Here is a 17,479-nt window from a genome sequence, read left to right on the forward strand (position 1 = left end):
GTAGTGAGGGGGGGGGGGGGGGGGGGGGGGGTTGGGGGTGGGGGGGGGGGGGGGGGGGATGTGCGCACAAGCATGCGTCTGGGTTTTTTTTTTTTTTCACGGGAGGGTGACAAAGCTTCGGGAGGAGATGGGAAGAGACAAGAATAGGGGTCTCACTCAAGCCGAACTGTCTGATTGGATAAAGAGAAGTGCCTGGCAGCCAGGCAGACTAGCGCTGGCACACTGTTCATGCCACCCTCTTGCCACACATTTGGCACACAAGACGTTGGCACAGCTTGTAGGGCCCGGTTACTCACTGCACGGCTCACGGGCCACATGCAGCTCACAGGCACTTTATTTGCACCTCCCCAATATATTTACAAATTGCCAAATATAGCTAGTAGCAGTCATATAGATTTTAAGTAACATATATTCGAGGTATACTTAGATTTAACCTCTTCCAGTCCCCAAGGTTTGCAGTGGGTTGGTTTAAAGCTGGAGTGAAAACACTGGCGTCATCTGAAAGTAGAAGACCTAAGGCATGCATTGGTATCAACCATGTCAACCATGTCAACCATGCCAACATGCTAGCTCCATGCACTTTAGGGCAAAAACCATGCTGTTTTCCTCATGCAGTACAAATATGTTTTTTTCGCCTATTCTAAAAACGGTGTATTTGAATATTTCTGCATACCAGAGTCCCTAAACAGTCTTGGAATTGCACAAATTGGGTACGACTGAAAAGCTGAGACTCTTGTGGGTTCAGTGAGCTGAATGTTATTAATTTTTTTGAAGCCCCCTTAGTAGTCATTTCATTGTAGTGGGACCTTTTTTATATAAACAGACATCAGTGTATAAAATGACCTCTTGTGACCTCTAAGATAATCACAGCCTCAAGAAACCTTACAGTCACAAACCAAAGACATTGGGCATTCAGAAGATATAAGGATTTCTTAGGTATATTGACAATAGGGGAGTTTTTCAGCAGTTTCCAGAACAGAAATGTCAAAAGTATTAGATACAAAATCCCAGCATGGATTTCTCTACAGTGTTCATCAAGGTCTTGGAGTCTTAATGTGGTGTTATGGAGGGATTTTTGACCAATGGTATTAATTCTCAAGTGATGCAACAACTTGTCAGACATACTTGAGCATGGAAATGGCCGTCATATGCATCGATCATAATGTTCTAAGCCCATATGCACTCTAAATTTTAAAAGATTGAATGGGCGCCACACCAAAACACAATGTTTACAAAAACTTGACATACAGTGCTGAGCTGCGAAATAAATCCTAAGGTTCCCTGCTTTCAGATGATGTATACCACTTCCTTGTGGCATATACTGTTCACCTTCTATCTCCCTGTAAAGATCCTTCTAACCCTTCTAAAAAGACAAAAATGGACCTATGGCAGGGAGAAGGGGAGTAGAAGAGGTTTCATTTCAGTCACCCGCTGCAGACAGTGTTGCTACTCCTTGCAAAAGTACACAGAAGTCAGCACCTGAAGTGGGTGGAGAATCAGTGCCTTCAGGTGGATGCTAACATAGGGGTGGGGCTTATAAAATACTACACTGAGTTGCAGAGAAAATGTTTGCATCAGGACAGTTGGAAGAAATTCCACCAATAACAACATGAATGCACAATTAAACTAAAGCAACACCTACTAAAGCCCAAATCAGCAGGAAAAGGTAAGCAGGCGGTCTATGTGAAGTTTAACAGTAACAACAGAAATTAACTGTTAATGGTGAGTATAAATTCACTAGCGTTCCCATGGTGATACTATAGCTTGCACTTCTGGACAACCACTAGCAAAGTCATTACTTTTCCCAAACTGTTTCCTCTGCTGACAGAACACGTGAAAACAACACACGCAGCAAGAACAATGAAGTTTGCCGTTTCTCTGACAAATGTGCTATGTGATGATTGCATGGTGGGAAAAACATATAAAAGTAGTATACAAATAAACAGGTGTCAACCAATATCACCTGCAGCAACAGTTTTATAAACCGACATTTATAATATCAAGTAACCTAACCTCTTGTCTCATGCCAGGGGATATAATGAAAATCGCATTAAAGTGAGAGGAAGTGGGATAACTGGAATTTGTAGTGCAGTGGGTTGTGATTTCATTGCCTGAGTTTGAAGAACACAGAGTAACTTCTGGATTGTTTTTTCCTGCAGTACAGTAATGCCATTGTTACACAAAGTACCTAGCCAGATAATTACACTGTGAGAAAATAAATGTGAGAAAACTTTTTTCTTTTCCCCGGAATTCTGCTCCTAACACCAGAAACAGTTTATAAATGTCTCCATGTCTGACAGTGTGAAAGCTCCGCTGCAGAGCAGAAGATGGACTGGCATGTTTACCAACTATGGTAAACGTTTAATTTGACAAGTGTGGCTGACAGCCTGTGATCATTTACATGGGAGACAGAAATTTATACCATTTGACTTCTGTCATCTAATATCAGTAAGACTGAAACAGCCAAAGAGTCGTGACGGCACGCATCAGTAGACAAAATGGCCAGCGAAGAATATTCTGTTCTCTTAAACACTCAAAGAAATGGAGGCCTTCTTGAAATACAACTTTTATAGTATGACAGGGATTGATTGGTAACAATTTTGTGAAGCCTACTCTGTGATTTAGAAGTGAGATGAAACTCATCAAAATGTAAAATGATTCCAGATGTAATGGACACAACAGAACACGACATTAAGATTTCCTGTGCCAAGTTTGTTCTGTTGGGTAGCTCAATATAATCAGTTAATTTGTTGATGCTATTAGAGTTGGGTTGATATCCAACTATAGTTTGCTATAGTCCGGTCTGGTGTTGGAGCTAACAAACAGGCTCAACCAGCATTTGGCACTGTGACACATTCTGGCAAATTAAAAAGTAGTTTACATCAGTAACCTGTGCTTATGACATCACAGCGCTAAATGCAACTCGTACTGCATCAGTAATAAGCAATATGTGATTAACATAATATTATGTTTGTTTATAGATTGAATGAAGGAGTCGCAAGTGTCTGACAGGCTGTGACATGAGGCCGGCACTATGAAGGAGATCAGATTTCAGTAGAGGAGGGAGAGGGGAAGAGAAGTTCATGTTGTGTTTGTTTACTAGAAAGTTGTTGTTTGGAGTGACGAGACAAGACATGACAGTTAGTCTCTCAAGAAAACAAAAACCTAGCTAATATGGCAACATTTTAGATTTGAAGCTGAAGAAAGAGGTGTCCTAACCTGCCGGCAGTGACGCGGTGTGCCATTTTGAGCTTTTGTTGGAAGCCCTGTTACTATTTACTTCTGCCACTCGCTTTGAAAGTGCAGCAATCAACGGGGAACAGCCAATTTATGAAGCTGAAATGAGGAATTATCTACACAATTTTACCTCATTTCTTTAGAAAAACCAAAATAAGGTGCAGCTGGCTGGAGAGAAACTGACAGCAGGCTTGGGTACCGTCCACACCTGAACCGATACCATTCCGGTTTCTGTAATTCAGAGCTCTGTGGCTGGCTTCCAGGCTTCAGCATGCTTCAAGGCACTTAGACGTCTTGTCTTAACCCAGCATTTTCACCCAGACATGCTCTCAGGTACTGAAATTTGACACAGATGGATTTAACGTGAATTGATACTTCGTAATGCTGATGTAAATTGGTCAGTACTCTTAAAAGTACCAAGTTCGGAACCCAACCCTAATTGAGAGGTAGCTGGAGTAGCCTTATCAAGGTACATGACCATCGCTAACAACAACCTACTTGCTATTGGCTATACTGATTGTCATTTCCAGTACATATCACAACATAACATAGAAAGAGAGTGAGCAGACTACTCACTCTCCTTCTAAGTGGTCTCCAGACTGATCACAAGCTGCAATCTGGTTTGTTTACATGACGTAACAGAGGTGCACATTTAACAAATTCATTGTGGATGAAGAGCGCCGATGTTACACAATGCGACACAATGGTTGGACACTCATTTACTGTTGGGACACTGCGTCATAATGTTTACCTCGGGAGCAGCTGCTGAGTCAAGTGCAACTACATCTAGTGGTTAAATCTTGTATACTGATCCGATCCTGTACTTGGCTTAATAACAAACATTAATATCAACTAGGCCCAGCCCTGGTTTCTATCTGCAAATCTGGCTTGAATTAAAAGAAACAAGCCACAGTATCATCAACCATCAACCGCCAGCCCTTCATGCAAGATGACATTCAAATATCTGCGCCCTGATATTGATAGTATTGCTACTGTAAAGCCATTTACTGCCTGAGAGCAGAAAGACTGTTACTTTGTAAAATGAAGTGAGGTCTATTAAAGGATGTGTATTATATAAATGTGTGAACTGTGTTGTTGTGACATTATTAGAGGAGGACCATCCTGTCAGCGAGACCCATACAACAAAGAACACAGATTCACAGTGAAGCACTGATGGGCACTTTAACAAAGAATGTGCACATCATGTGAGAGTCACACTCCAGCAGGTCATACAATACAGTCTCCCCTCTCTCCTTCATTCTCAGTCTCTCTCTCTCTCTCTCTCTCTGCCACTTGCAGAGTCTATAGAACCATCTCCCGTGCTTCAGGGCTTTTCAATGTAGTTATTCAAGCAGAACACAACTGTGTGCCTCCATCTGATAGAAGGTTAAGGACCTCTTCACTGCTCACAAAAAAGCCCGCCACACAGAGGTGAGGCCGGGCTCACCTCAGGGAAGAAATCTTTCTCTGTCCTCCTCCTCCTTCTCTTTCACTCTTCCTTTTCTCCTGGCTCGGTGAAAAGAAAGGTTCAAAGGATAATGGCTGTCTTATCACTATGTAAAAGGGGAATGGGAACTCCAGCGAAGTGCCTGGCCTTTTGTGACAATGAAGAAAAGAGCAAAAGTCTATTTCACTGTGGTATATGCACTGGAACAGTCCATGACCACTTAAAAAAGAGAAGACTGCTGGAAGACAGTCGGGGGGCGAGAAGGCCGGGGCAGCTCTTTAACTAAACCCGCAGCAAACACATCTGAACCAAATAACCTCCTCTTTAAAGAAGGGCCGACAGCGGTATATTAGGTATGCGAATTGTTGGCCTACCCTCAATTTCACTTTTATTCACATTTCAGAAGGTGCTGATTCAATTCTAGTTTCCTTTTTTGTTTCAATCCCACTCTTAAAATCCCCTAAGATTATATGTCCATTAAATAATTGTGTAATAATACTGTCTAAAACAAGAAAAACATAATTTTGTTGGGATCTTTCTTTCATACTGGTCACAGTCCTTAAATGAAACAATCATTTTCCATGTTTAAATGTGTAATAATGCCAGCCTACACATTGCTGTCAAGGGTGCTGTAAGAGTCTTGACAGTAGCAGTAGTAGTAACAGTGGCACTGGCAGTAGAAGTGGTAGCGGCAGTACCAATTTAAACTTTTTAGTGCTGGCAGGCAGCGAATGCAGTGGAAGTGGGTGGGTTGGTAAGTGAGCTAAAGAGTTTGAGTGGAATGAGATGAATGAGTGTGTTTTAGACAGACCATTACATCATGTTGTTTAATTTCTTGGACTTGTTATGGTGTTTATTCATGCAAAGAAATCTCCAGAGATCATCAGAGAGAGTGGTGGCTTACACTCTTAAGATGTTGTCCCTTTTGATATCTAGTCAAGCAATTAATCAATGCTAAATTTGCTAAAAGAGTTAGCAGACTAGCTGCAGCCTGCAACTAGATGCCTTTACAGCTTATTTATAGACCAGTAGTGTTTCTGCAGTATGCGATGCAACTTTGGAAGGTTTACAGACTGCACTGAACTTTGAAAACTACTACTCTGGACTGTGGCTGCACGATTATGGCCAAAATGATAATCATGATTATTTTTATCAACACCAAGATCGTGATGATTTATCAAGATAATTCCTTGATTTTACGAACAAAATATTTTTCACTGCTTTTACTCGCGTTGTGTTTACTCACGTTTACTCATGTTGTGCTATATTCCTGCTAATAGACAAATCTCTGCATCAAAATAAGACTTAAAATAAGGTTCTTTTTAACCTGAATTCAGAAATTAAATCTGCCAATAGACAGTGCGACCAAATGAAACAGTGCTTTCTGGAAACGTAACACTGGTCAAATTAAATGCAATGGCAATGGCTGTTTCAGTTTGACTTAGACAGCTGTAAGGATGACGCGCTGTATAGCGTTACTGTTATGGATGTTTGAGTTAATGCTGGAGAAGAAGATAGATTTAGTGCGGTGATGTTAGCGACATTATTCTTTTCAGCCTTCTCATTCATCAAACTGCAGTTTGTAGTGTCTTTTAAGGTGGTTGGACAAGTTGTGTTGCTTTGCAGCACAGACACAGGTCTCATGTACTATTCATATGACTTGTTCCTAAATCTAAAATACTTCCAAACAATGAATGATGATCCATTTCAACGGACTAGCTCTTTGCCTTCAGCTCCAGACATTTGGTTGTCATTTTGCCCTTCTACAGCAGCGACATTCAGGAAAGTTTCTCACAGGCTGTTGCTGCAGGTTGCATGTGCAGTGGCATGACAGCTCTCTGCAAGTGGAGGCTGGGTGTTAGTTTAGAAGGAGCTTCATTTGATATGTAGCAGAGTTTTCTTTAAAAAAAAAAAAAGAAAGAAGAAGTTGGGATTGAGATTAATATTTGGTTAATTGGATGCCCTCTTTGTTTCTCATGTTTGTTTGTTTGTGAAATGTAGCATCAATTCCATTAGTTTCCTGCTATGTCACCATTGAAGGTACCTGAGCTAATGAGCTGCATGTTAAGAAAATACTTTTTACTTTAGGAGTGTAACAATTTGTTTGATTTAAGTCATTTGTATATTGGGCACAATGATGCAGCCCAGTGAATGACTCATTAGGTAAACTCAAGGCTGTTTGTGGTGAAAGTAATGCAGCTCAGTGGAATATGCCTGATGACCCCAGATAAACGTTGTGACTCTGCATAAACCTCAGCCCATATTACCGCCTATGTTCTTGTGCCACAAGCCATATCTTACCTGATTTATTTAATCACAGCTAGAGAGTTTGAGCTTTACAGGTAATGCTGATAGATTCAAGAGAAAAAAAGTGCCTGTGGTCAGTCAACTTGGGAACAACATGACAGTGAAGCTCTATATCACTCTGATCTAACACCCTGGAAAAAGAAAGACTTCTCCTGTTCCTGTCACATACTATGAAACCTAACTCTGTACCAGGTGCAACCTCTTTGTCTGTATCAATCCATATGTTTGAACAACCTCAGAAAAATACATGATAATTTGAAAAAAAGGGTTGCTGAATGATGAATTATGTATCAAAGGACAAAGGCATCAATAAAGGCTAATGTGCTCTGTTTTTGGACAGGAAAACAGCGGAGGTGCCAGGTGACAGCGAGAGATTTAAGAGCTCTGGAAATGAATTATGACAGCGATTTAGAAAGGTGTCAAATGCACATTTACATTCAGCTCACGGCTGAAGGCTAGCACAGGAGCTTTCCTGCAATTTGGGGGTGACACTGATATAGATCATATCTGATGCCAAAGGAACGGAGACCTGAGACACAGATAGTGACCTGGGACTGGTTGTGCCCATTCTTTTGTCAAGGCTCTGGGCTCTGTTCTTGTGCTGGCACCTGGAGGGGTTTTGTGCTGGTTGTATTGAGTGCACAGAGGTTTCTCTCCTGCCTTAATTCATTACACTTGCTGTTAACTTCACTTTTACCCGAGTGAAAAGAATCACACTGTCTGTGTGTAGTTATGAAGCAATTTTAGTGCCAGTTTTGGCATTAAGGATCACTGGGATTGGTGCTTTTACTGCCAACACCAAGGTACAGTCTGTGCTATTTGCATGGGTTCAACAGGTGATGCTTAAAAGATCAGATCACTCTGAAAAGCTTAAAAACTACTTCTGTCAATATGTGGCTAATTCAGCTTCAATAAATCCTGTTATAAATACCTCAAGTACAAAAAATAGCTTTCATTTTTATTTCCAACTATGACTGTGGCACTGCATGAATTACTTTCACATATAACTATGCAAAATGGCACACCAATTGCCCTGTGTTGTGAGATATCTACATGTCTGGCATGGCAATGGCTGGTCATTATCATTAATCAATGATAATCATTCAATTGATCACAAAAAGGACGTGTGGTGTAGGGCTGCCACTAACGATTATTTTCATTGTCGACTAATCTGTCGATTATTTCTTCCATTAGTCGACTAATCATTTCATCGAAAAATGTGTTAAAATGTTGAAAAATGTCGGTTTGTCTCGCCCAAACCCCAAAATTACATCATCTAATGTCTTGTTACATACTCACGCCAAAGGGTTTTAGTTCACTGTCACGGGAGAGTGTGTAAAGCTGCCAATATCTGAACGTAAGAAGCTGCAGTAAGAGTATTTTGGGGTACTTTTATAGTACTATTCTATGAAAAATGACTCAAACCGATTAGTCGACTACTAAAATAGTCACCGATTATTTTAATAGTCGATTAGTCATCGATCAGTCGACTAATCGTGGCAGCCCTAGTGTGGTGTAAATTTTTGCATCAGTAGGTGGTGCTTGTGGAGGTTGCTGAGTGGTGGCAAATGGGAGTAGGAGCATCATAGTTCTAAGTGAAGGCATTTGTTATTATAATTCAAATCTATTAAATCTAATGCCTGATCTTGAATACCTGATTTACTATGATTTAGCCATCAGTTTTAAAGCTCTGCTTTTATGTAAAAAATGCGCGTTGTGTTGTGTGATTTTGTTTTACATTTATTTATTTATTTATTTATTTTAATGATGTGAATTGATTGAATGTGATCAATAATTGATTTGCAAAATTGTTTGGAAATTGCATTCCTACCATGGTGGCACAGAAAGGCTCAGTCCAGCTAAAGTCAAAATATCATAATTGTCAGTGTCAGTTTAGCTAAAGTTTTTGCTTTGCATAAATATACCAATAACTCCCATTACAGTGTCCGTACAGAATCCTACTTGTCAAGGTTGGACAATTAAACTAAAAATCAAGAAGCAGAATTGTTCACGCTGATTAACACTACGCTCATTACATTGTCCAGTCAATAGACTCATTAGACCATTGATTCTCAACCAGGGGTCCGTGGAACCCCAGGTGTCCTTGAGGGAGTTCCAGGGGGTCTCAAGAGACATGGGGATTATTTTATTTTCACTGTTTAATTCTCCATACAAGTGAGCCCAGTGTGATTAAGAGCCATGAGAGCGACTATTCTGATCATTCACTCCACAGTTATCTCCCTATACGGTAGTTGACAACTGTAGAATCCTGGTCTTAATCATATTTAACAACCAAACTATTTTCACATGGAGTTCCCTGAAGCAACATCTGATCTTGGGGTCCATGACCTATTGTGTATTACTTTAGGGGTCTTGACATGAAAAGGTTGAGAACCACTTAATTTTACTTCCCCGTCAAAATGTGGCATCAATATGATTAATATATGCAGTAACTAGACAGATGTAAATTGTCTGGGATTTTGCCAGCAGGCAATGCCAAATATGTAGATGGACTAACGTAGAGAAAATGTGCAGTAGGAGGAGTTTCTATGAGACTTCCTTCACTTCAGAAGTATAACACATATTTACAAAATAACTTGTGGAATCTCGCATCAGATGGATTTATTACAAACACTTATAAGGGCTCTTTGACTATAAATAAGAATAATTAAAAAACACACCTCAATATTGGCAGGGACATCGGATAACTAGGGTTTCTACTGGCACAGCCCAAACCTCAGGAGTCACAATGAATACAGACCCACTTTGAACCACTTCTGTCCCGATATACTCAGTCAAATCACATATTGAGTAGAGAGACCACTGTTTAACTGGAGGACCCAGTTTTAAGCCCCCTTGTTGGCAAGCATCCGTTTTCCTTAAGAGTCCCTGAGGAAGAGACTGAATCCCTGGCGTCTTAAGGCCAGTAGTCTGTAGCTGAACCTGCCCCATGGCCTCACTGTGGAGGGGGTAAAAAAATCCCTACAGGGATCAATGAAGTATCACATTATTATTTTCATCATTACCAATAGGAGAGATATGGGTCACGGTCAAGGAGAAAACTCAGCTGGCACTGCCCCTTCATCAACGCTCCCTTTGCAGTGTAGAGCATCTAATATTCTATTACAATGATGGCAATTAACAGAGAAATGATAGCGACCCAGTGACAATGGACAAATTTGTGACAACCCTTTCAATTGTTCTTTTGTAGAGGAAATCTATATCATTGTCTGGGAACGTTGAGCTGCAATGTGCTGCATCCACGCTTGAGCGCTTTTACAAGTGGTGGTTTAACGAGGAGCAGAGGGCAAAATTTTAGCTCCCCATAAGCTCTTGCAATTACACAAGGGGGCAAAAGGGACACTGTTCTTAAGCGTGAGCCTAGATGGACGATTTTTTTCAGGTCCCCAGCAGAGGCCAAGCCAGCTATGTTTAATCTGGAATGCAACCTCTCTCTTTCCCCAAAAGGAATAATGGATGAGTGGCAACCCCCAGCAGAAGTGATATAAATGCACGGCGAGAGCGCAAACTTAAAACACACACACACACACACACACACACACACACAAAGACAGAAAAATCACAGAGATCTGGGGTGAAAAGGTGTTTATCTGCTGTCTACTCCATCTACCCCATTCTTCTTTATTTTACTTTCAGTAAATGTGTTTTATAGATTCTCCTAGCAAAACTGGACTCTTCACCTCTGTTGTAACTTATACTTTTCTACCAATGACAATTTGCATGCATGATTATGGCCAAAATGGTAAGTACACTTATTCTGATCAATATAAAGATCACAATTATTTATCACTAAAGGCAAAAAGTATATATTTTACCCCTCCGCAACAAGAGCATCACAAAAACACTGATTTTTCAACGTAAAACTGCTTTATTCAGTGTTTTAACTAGTTTAAATCACCCTAATCCTAACCTTTGTTGATTATTCAGCTATTGGTAAAAACCTCCTGAACGTCTGGAACTTAAGTTATCAGAAAAAATAGGTGGGCAGACAGCAGGTCCTAGGCTAGCAGCCCGTCACCAACATGCCAAAAAGCATCAAAGAAACACTGATTTGTAACATGAAACTGATTCTTCAGTGTTTTTACCAGTTTAAATCACCAGGTCTATTTGTCTTGAAAAGGAGGAGACCTCTGCATATTTGGCTCCCAGTAAAAACCTCTTAGGAGTCTGGATCAGAAATGAGGTGAGCACACACTGAGTTATCAGAAAAAATAGGCGAGCACACACAAGCAGGTAGTGGGCTAATGGTTGGTCTCCAATATGCCAAACACTGTCTTAGACACACTGATATGTGATGTGAAACTGCTTTATGCAGTGTTTTCATCTCTGTTAAAAATTTGGCTCCTGGTAAAAACACCCTGAACAATCAACACTGAAGGAATTCTAATCAGGAGAAGTTTCAGCCGGTTGCATTTTGCAATCCTCACCACTAGATGCCACTAACTCCCCCTAAAACTTTCACACTGCTCCTTTAAAATAAGGCTCTTGTTAACTTGTATTCAGTGCATTTTATGGAAGCAAAATATGACACTGGATAACGAAGAGGACTGAGTGAAGTAACATTAGCTGTCTTGGCCTTCTTGCATTCATCATACTGCGGTTAGTGGTGTTTTTTCAGGTGGTTGGACAAGTTAGTTGTAATGCCTTGCGTCACAGACACAAGACTGATGCACTCTAAATCTGACAAACTTCCAAACGTTGGATGATCATCCGTATAGAGGGACTAGTTCTTCACCTTCTGCTCCCAACCTTCTGCTCTCTGTTGCATATTACTCTTCAACTCTGGACTCTGGTAGCCATGATATTCAGTAAAATTTTTCACAGGCCGCCGCTGCATGCATGACAGCTGCCATAGCTGTTAGTTTAAGAAGCACTTGATTTGATATGCAGCAGAGTTTTTTATGAGTGGAGCACGCAATTTAATCATTAATATCGTAGTCAACCCCCTGCATTTAATTATGGGAGCCAAACTCCTGATCGAGATTAATATTTGATTAATTGTGCAGTCTAATACTGATTTAAATACATTCTTTATTATATTTTCGGACAACTGATAGTATAACAGAAGAAACACAAGGAGGCATCAGGACGCCCCAGCAATGCAACCTTTTAACTGCCAATGGACAATCACATATTTGAGAAATGACTGAAAATCTTAACTGTCATATCGTACATCATATACGATTACAGTATGAATAAAGCCCTGTAAGGCAACATGAAGGGAATGAGCTTTGAGGGTTCATGTCCACAATTCATCTATATTTTATACCTAATTACCGAAAAATGAGAGCGACAGAAAAACGTGATTCGAGTGTTTTTCAGCCGTCATCTGACAGAAATTCTTGTGTATGTAATTATTAATGATATACACCATGGGCTGAATGTCAACACTTATTCCAGTAACTTTCCTTCATGTTGACATTAACAAAATGGCTTGAGAGGAACACTTGAGGAAGACAATTCCTCAAATCTGTCAGGATTACATATTTATGAGGTCCCCTGCTCAGCATGCAAGGAGGTCGCTATGGTGATACAAACTGATGTATATTCTAACAATGAACTTTGTGTGTCAAAGAATGCCTCAGAGCATTGTTGGAATGGTTAGTACAGATCTCTACCACGGCGCTCTGTGCAGCTTTCAGATCAGCAAATACACAATTAAAAAGGCAGTCATGCTGCGGCCACTCTAATCAATGTACTGTTACAAAGAAATGTAATGAAAGGATGATGGAGTGATGCCTTCAGGAGGCTGCTATATTGTTAGGGCAGACCGTAACACTGTTGTGGCAAAGCAATATTTTATTAGCACATCTCGAGCCATGCCCAGGCCAGCCTCAAAACAAAAAAGCTGCTAAAAATGAATCCAAACTTTACAGTCTTTTATTGTAAACAAGCCATATTTATTACGTGTACTATTTTATGTCTGCTGTATTCTTCAGTAATGCCAAAATGCATTAAACAAATGTAACACCATCAGCCAGGGAGTCTTGTTTACGTTGATGTTTTCTTACTTTGAGGTAAGCAGGTGTGAATTAATGCACAGGCTGGCTTGGCTGAAGGCTAGAGGCCCCTCGTGTGCAAGGGCCCCAGATTGGCCAGATTATTGGCAATGATTTAAATTTACTTTGGAAAAAAAAAAAAATGTAGACTCCTTTTGGCTCTTGGTAAACATTGCCCGGTGAGCCTGTCCACATGATGTCAGGTTCATTAGGTCAATTTGGTTTTCAAATTGTACCTCTCAAAGACAGCTTTGCGGCAAAAAAAGAATAGCCTAGGGGCCCATGATGACCACCTCAATCTGCAAGTGGAGGTAAGATTACAATTAAGGTAAATTCTGTCTGGTTCCATCCTCCAAATCAGCCATCTGTGTTACACAGGATATTGTATAATTGAAATAAAGAAGCCTAGAGCTCTCAGCATTACAGCCCCTTAAGCACAGCACTGCAGCTAGGCTTAGATGTGATCGCTAGTTTAAAACTGCCACTTTGACCCTTTTACAGAAAACAGGAAACCATTTATAAGGTTCTTCCTTCCTATATGAATGGGACTTCAGTATGTTGTGGGGTCTGGTCTTGCGTTTGGCCTCACAGAGGCATGTCCACACAGTTGAGCTCAGTATGCTTGAGGAAGTAGGCCTTGGCCTCGTCCATCAATCCGCCTGTCTTCCTTTGCCAAGCTGCAGGGAACTACCCATTATGGAGTCATTTTATTAATAGGGCCCCTTTCCTCTCCGCCACACTCTTGCAGAGTGCCTCCTCATTCTGTCAGAATGGAGTATGCCTGCAAGCCACCTCCATGAAACTGCTGCACCAGGGCCCTCCCTCATTCTCCCATGTGAAAGCTCAGGCTGGGAAATATTGTGCTTTCAAGCTAAAATAGTATTTGGAGAGGTGAGCAATCCCTAAGCCCTAGAGCAAACAGTTTAACATTGAGGACTTATTTAAAATGATGTCCTTCCTCCTGGTAAGCCAATCAGATTTCTCTTTTAGTACACACACACACACACACACACACATGAAACAGCTTTTACATCATCTGCCCCTTCTTCCCTCCTCCTTCCTAATGTAAATATAGCTGCAAGCAGCATTGACTGGAGGACAGAAAAGGGTCAGAGGATACTATGAAATGTCTGGGGAGACTGTGTGAAAACATGATGCCGAGGGTGAGGGAGATGTCTGGGAAGAGGTTTGTTTAAATGGGCAAATGAGCTGAACGCGTGAGGAAGTTGCAGAGGACGAAAAGGATTAAACTGGAATAGCCTTTGTGAGGTTAGGTACACAATCTTTATTAGAGACACTGCCCTTTTAATATACAATAAGGTCATTCATTTCTAATAATTCCCATATGCCATTTATAATCTAGCTGGCTTTATTCCACGTTAATATTTAATTGCTTATTTGGAATTTAAGTACTCTTACACCCTTTATGCTGTCTGTCTTTTAGTCTTATGTGTAAGCTTTCTTGGTACCAGTACCAGTGTTTAAACCCTTTGCAAGAACCCACATATTCCAATCATGTTGAGATATAAAGCAGAACACTCATTCATACCTATAATGAACTGTTTTTACATAGAATCAAATGTTTGTTTAACTGTTACTCCCTGCTCGCTCAGCGTATGGATAACTCAGTATTTATGAGGGCTCAAACTTTTTATTCTTGTCAAAATCTACATGCAGAAACTAAGTGTTGTGGGTGAGTCAGTGGTATGCTTCAGTGGTTCATAGAAAAACTGTCTTAGAAAGTTTTCAGCTTGTTCGCTGGCCCACTCATCCATCCATCTATCCATCCAAAAGTCTACATTTAATTGTCTGCATGGTACTGGGTAGAAGGACTAACAATAACAATGCAACATCAGATTTAATATTACATGTTAAGACCCCCTCTAGTTAAAATCAAATGTTTTCCTTGATATGGGCCACTGTGTAGGGTTTAGGGCACCTATTAGCAAAATGGTGTAGAGTATTTGTAAGTATTTATTCTTTAGAGAATATAACCTGAAACTAATAATTGTTGTGTTTTCGTTACCTTACAATGAGCCAGTTACATCTACATACATATATGTTACATACAGCATACACTGGCTCTAAATGGGGCCATTTGTGTTTTCGACATTTTCACGTCAACCATCACAGTTCTCCTGTACCCTTGGCACACAACATTCCGTTGGTCGTAACTTGCAACCTCACTGCTAAGTGCCACTTAATCCTGCATACTAAGCCTTTAACATGTCCATATAATGTTTTTTATACATTACAAGACATAGCATGAGCAAAATAAGCAGTCAACACTATGGCTGAGCATTTTTGCCTTGGAACTGCAGTGAACCAGTGACAGTCTCAAAAACAAGGATACAAGGGTACCCTTCATCCAACACATAAAAGGGTATGTGGTGGATGAAATGTTGCCTATCTTCACTACTGACTTTCCGTTTATCAAAAAGGTCCTTGGCAAAATACTAGTCAAAGGTAGCAGAAGACCCCCAGGTAAAATAAATCACTTGCAAGCAATCTAACCTCAGCTGTGCTTACCAGAGATTACCCTGACATTCACACATAGGTGCACATGCAAAGTCTGTATTTTGAGGAGAAAGGACACAATTATCAATTTTGTGGGGTGTAACGAAAAAGTAATATAGTAGTGTAACAAATTACTGTTGACAGGGAGCATTAAGTAAAGTAATAATATTGCTTTTCAGAAGTGTAAGCACTTCCCCGGATAAGCAGGTGAAAATGGATGGATGGATGGAAAAGTGTAAAGAATAATGAGTGATAAATTACATTTTTGAGGAATGAACCCAACACTGTTTAAGACTAACAGTGAGTCACAGAATTGACTATACTATTTCAGTATTTATCATTATCAATACATAATAACTATGATAATTAAAGACTATTAATAGTAATATTATTATTAAGCACTACTACTGTCGCTTACAATAATCAGGGATTTTGTTTTTATATATTTCAGGGACTTGGGTTTTGACAAAAAGATCCTGCACATTGCTGTTGCTCAGCATCACAATTTATTGGCTATACTAACGTTTCAGTCCCTCTCGACCTTCATCAAGAGTAGTCTTGACAAAGGTCCAGAGGTACTGAAACATTAGTGCAATCAATAAATTGTGATATATAAGCAATAAATTGTGATGCAGAGCAACAGCAGTGTGCAGGATCTTCTTTTCAAGACTCGTGATATTTTTGAGCACAACTGCATCTGAGATAGTTGGATGTGCGAATATCTCCCTTAAAACAAATGGGGGGGACATTGATTTTGTGATGGATAGCCCCATCATACCTAGTAATTTTGAGGAGTTGCCTGCTTGTAATGCCTAGGCAACAGGGGAAACCCATGCAGCCTCAGCAAAACATGGATCATTTCGGTCACACAACAGCAGGAATGAACAAAAATGTTCAGATTCAATCAGCTTATTAATGAAATGGGAAGTCTCTGCAAAGCATAGCAAAATACAGACACGGGGTTGTGAAATACTGGTTTAACTTTGATTATTTTTCTTCAGAGTCAAGGAATGACCATAGATTAACCCAGTCTGAAAGAGCATGTCATTCTCTGTGATGGCAATAGCTTCTTTGCTCTTTCCCCAAACCTGAATCTGAGAGATGGCCTTGAATTGGGGAGGTCGATTTCAGCTCTCTTTGTTGGTGTTGAGCACACTCAGGAATGCAAAGGGCAACTGCTGCACCTTCGCAACTGCCCGAGCTGTTGACACAGCTAGTAATGCCTTTGAATAACCATCTACAAAATAAAATTAAATAACAGACTTTCTGTATTCATGAACCAGTGAAGGCGTTCAATGACAGTATGCTCTAATGTTCACAGGTCCGATGAACATAAATCTCTCTTAGGAGACAAGGTGTGTATTATGCACTTTGATATCAATAGGTGAACAAGAGGGATAAAATGAGCCGCTAGCTTGAGTTGAATAGCATTCATTTCACTCACAATGGCCACCGTCCCTAATACCTGCAGTGTTTTACTTAGATTAGGCTTAAGCTTTTTTTAAAGGCCATTTCAATAATTTGACATTTCTCCCCAGAATGGGAGAGAATGAGTACCGATAAAAACTTTTTTTTTCCTCCTCCTTTTCATGCAAAACACTTTCATCTGTCATTTCGTGATAGCCCGTCTCTCTTTGTCAGCATAAATACGGGAGCCCCTATTTGAATATGGTTACACATCCCTCTATTTATTAAAGCTTGGATTAACATGACAGGAAGTTTTGTCTGGGGGCTCTTTAAGATGGCTCAGAGAGGCAATCTGGTGACAGTAATAGGATCCAGCTAATATACTTGACTGATGCTCCTTTCCCAGTGTTATAAAGCAGAACAATGGGAGTGGGGTTCTGGGAGTGAATACATTGTGTTTTGTAATAGTGTGTGTGTGTGTGTGTGTGTGTGTGTGTGTGTGTGTGTGTGTGTGTGTGTGTGCGTGTGCGTGCGTGCGTGCGTG

At 40.4% G+C, this 17,479-nt stretch overlaps 1 protein-coding gene across 15 annotated transcripts in view; it reads right to left on the reverse strand.

The window, feature by feature from the left end:
- Positions 1 to 17,479, reverse strand: part of msi2b (musashi RNA-binding protein 2b) — a 299,715-nt gene that overhangs the window by 129,442 nt on the left and 152,794 nt on the right. The window lies entirely within an intron of this gene.

The sequence above is a fragment of the Epinephelus moara genome, chromosome 3 (assembly GCF_006386435.1).
Source record: "Epinephelus moara isolate mb chromosome 3, YSFRI_EMoa_1.0, whole genome shotgun sequence".
In the NCBI taxonomy this organism is placed as follows: Eukaryota; Metazoa; Chordata; class Actinopteri; order Perciformes; family Serranidae; genus Epinephelus; species Epinephelus moara.